The following is a 3,743-nucleotide window of genomic DNA, read 5'->3' as shown; positions in this document are numbered from 1 at the left end:
AGAGAGATTTACTTCAAGGGATTGGCTCATGTGATTGTAGAGGCTGGCAAGTCCAAAATTTGTAGGTGGCAGGCTGAAGACTTCTGCAGGCTTGTGTCCCAAGATCTGTAGGCTGGACAACAAAAAGAGTACAGAGTGGAGTGAGAGCAAATTCTGCCAAAATATCTATTTATAGTCTGGACACTAAACATACCCTAAGGAAATTCCTTTTTCAGTTTATTGATTGATGAGATTACGTTAGATTACGTTATGGCAGGTGATTGCATCACGTTGCGTTAGATTACATTATGAATGGCATCTAGCCTAGTGTTTAGCCGAGTTGACCCGTACAATTAACCATCATGGGGATATTTGATGGTGTAGTCATCTTATGAGGTCATTTGCATAGTTGCTTCAGTGTGTTTGTGTGTCTCCAGGACAGGGTAATGATGGGGGCAGGGAGTAGAGAGTAGAAATTAGATCAATGAAAGAAAGTAAATATTAGGAAGGTTTATGAGTATTTCGTATTCTAGACAAGTATCAGGTAGAGTGTGAAATACTTCCATCCCTTATTCACATTGACCCTCAACCTCCAGGTAACCTCTAGTCACTAGTGTTTTCCCACTGTTCTCAGCCAAGCTCTTCAAAGCATAGTCTAAGCTTGCTGTCTTCACTTTCTTCTCTTCATTCTCTCCTTATCCCACTGCAGTTGATTCTGACCCATTCAGAAGTGGTTCTGGAAAAGGACACTTATGACCCCCTGGTTGCCAATTGATAGGGATTTTCATACCTCTTCCCACTGGGCCCCTTTGCTCCTTCTGATCCTGTTGACCACGCATTTCTTCTGTATTTCTTCTTGAAACCCTGTTCCCTTAGCTTCCACGGAGTTTCTTCTCCTTTCTGGCTTTCTTTTCTCTGCCTTTTTGGGGCTCCATGCTTTGTCCTTTAAAGATGTCCTCCATACTTTTCTTCTCCAGGGTTCTATTTCTGACCCACGACCTTGATGCAAAGGAAGGGACTTGAGAGAGAACCAAACCACTGGGTTTAGCTGTTAGTGCACAGGCTTCCCCCAGCAGGAAACGGTGTCCAATTGGGTAATCTCTCCCTGGGAAGGGAACATTTTCCTGCTTTTAGTTGGTTTCCATTGGCTCATTGGACTCAAAGGCCAAGCCTGTGGTTGACCAGGGTGAGACTGACCTTCAAAGACAGAGGTCAGACAAGGGCCCCTAAAATCCTGCTCCCCCCATGGAGGTGGCCACTTGGCCAGCGTTCACTACCATCAGCGAGATGGGCAATTGTGCTGGTACCTGCAGAATCCTCTGAAATCTGTCAGGGGAGGACATTAATTGAGGTCACATAATCCCAGGATGAAAATTCACTTTTTTTTTTTTCTTTCTATTGTCTACTTTGCATTATGGTCAAATATGTTAACCATCCTCACTAATGTGCCCAGGTTATTCAGTGAGTAACATTTGATGGTGTAGCTGTATTAGTTCTAATGCCAGCACTGTAGAATGTCTATTCTTGGAACAGTATGAAGGTTCTTGCATAAATAAGATTCTAAAGGGAAATTAAAAGCCCACCAATGAAACCCTCTTTTCCTAGCTGAAATTAAATTTCAAAATCACCTGTATTCATTAGTTCAGGCTAAGTTAAATTGCTGCAGTAAACCTGTTAACCCTTTACCGTCAAGTCAATTTCGACTCTTGGTGACCCCATACATTACAGAGTAGAGCTGCTCTACAGGGTTTTCTTGTCTATAACCTTTACAGAAGTAGATTGCCAGGCCTTTGTTCTGTGGTGCCACTGAGTAGGCTCCAACAGGCAACCTTTAACTTCGCAGCCGATTGCAAAATGCTTGTGCCACCGAGGGACTTCTCTCAAATCAAAATCTTAGTGAATTACACACAAAGGTTTTTTTCTTTCTAATATTCATGTCCATTGTAGGTCAGTGGTGACTCTGCTTGCTACTCATCTCTTCATTCCAAGTCTCAGGCTGAACCAGCAACTCCCATCTGGGGCACGTTGATCTTAAGACTGAGGGGGAAATATAAGAGAGATGGAGACATGACACAATAGTCCTTAAAGTTTCTGCTTGGCTAACTTGTACTTATTTTTCTGTGGATCTGAGGCAGTGTCTTCAGCTCTTTCAAGCCAAAGGCTCTTGTATGTTCCCCTTTTCTAAAGTTAGGAGGAGCAGAATTTACAAGAATGTCCATATGTCAGCCACACTCATGAAATGTAGAGAATATAGGCAAGTCGCCAGGCACCTCAACAATTGTGCATGTGAACACCAACCTGCTTCTTCCAACCAAAGTGATAGTCCCGCTAGGCTATGAGGACTACGTCCCAAAGCAGGTTATTATTAGTATTTGAGCAGGAAAGAAAGGAGCTGTGGTTAAGAGTTCAGCTGCTAACCGAAAAGTCGGCAGTTCATATCCACCAGCTGCTCCTTGGAAACCCTATGGTGAAGTTCTACTCTGTCTTATAGGGTCACTATGAGTGGGAAGCGACTCAACGGCAGTGAGTTTTTTTGGGTGTCTGAATTTACAGTGGAACCCAAGAGCTCATCTTAGAGTAGCAGCTTGTTAGGAAAATGTCTTGGTTAAGAAAACTAGCCTCCTACCCCAAAGGTGAAGGGTTAGAGCAAATAAATAAATAAACTAGAGCAGACTTGCTATACTAAATGAATAGGGGAACCTATAGTTTACCGCAGAGTCCCTGGGTGGTACAGGTGGTTAAAGTGCTCAGCTGCTAACCAGAAGTTTGGAGGTTCGAGTCCACCCAGAGATGCCTCAAAAGAAAGTCTTGGCAATCTACTTCCAAAAAATTAGCCATTGAAAACCCTATGGAGCACGGTTCTACTCTGATTGACTCAATGGCAACTAGTTTTGGTTAGAGGACAATCCTTCCTTGCCTCTTCCAACTTCTGGCGGTTGCCAACCATCTATGGCATTCCGTGGCCCGTAGCTTCATCACCCCAGTCTCTGCCTTCATCCTCACGTGGCGTTCTTCCTGTGAGGCTCCGTGTCTACCTCTCTTCTCCTCTTCTTATAAGGACACAGATCATATTGGATCTCGGGCCCACCCTAAGCCAGTATGACCTCGTCTTAACTAATTACTTCTGCAAAGACCCTTTTTCCAAATGAGTCACATCTTGAAGTTCTGGGAAGGACATGCATTTTGGGGGGGACACGATTTAATCCAGTGCAACTATCATGCCCCTTTCTTTGGGGAATAAATGTCCAGGACAGTGTTTCCATGTGGGGGAAAGCACTGTGGAGCGAGGACAGCAGCCAGTGCAATAACACATGGGAGCCCACTCTACAGACAAAGCCCTACAGAAATGTAAGGAAGTGCTGTGTGGCGGCAATGCGCCTGAGCGGAAACAGACTAGATTTCATGTCAGAAACAACCAACCAACCCCCGATTCTGACAGTGGAGAGCTACATGATTTTAAGCCTCAGTTTTCACACTCAATGAAACAAGGCTGGTGGTACTCAATTTTGTTCGAAGGGCTGTTATGAAGTTCAGAGAAGATGTTTGTGAAAGTGCTTGGTAAAATAGGGTAAAATACTATTGAAATTCAGGGTTGGTGTGGAGACTTAGACAAGAAAAGGGCAGACAGTTCTTAGGGTGGGAATGTTGTTTGTTAGTTGCCATCGAATCGGCTCTGACTATTGGTGACGCCATGTTCAGCAGAATGAAACGTTGCCTGGTCCTGCGCCACCTTCATGATCTTTGGCAGCCATTGTGTATTTCAG

The sequence above is a fragment of the Trichechus manatus genome, unplaced genomic scaffold (genome assembly GCF_000243295.1).
Source record: "Trichechus manatus latirostris isolate Lorelei unplaced genomic scaffold, TriManLat1.0 scaffold00001, whole genome shotgun sequence".
Classification (NCBI taxonomy): Eukaryota; Metazoa; Chordata; class Mammalia; order Sirenia; family Trichechidae; genus Trichechus; species Trichechus manatus.
The sequence above is the reverse complement of the archived record's forward strand: the minus strand, read 5'-3'. Positions refer to the sequence as shown.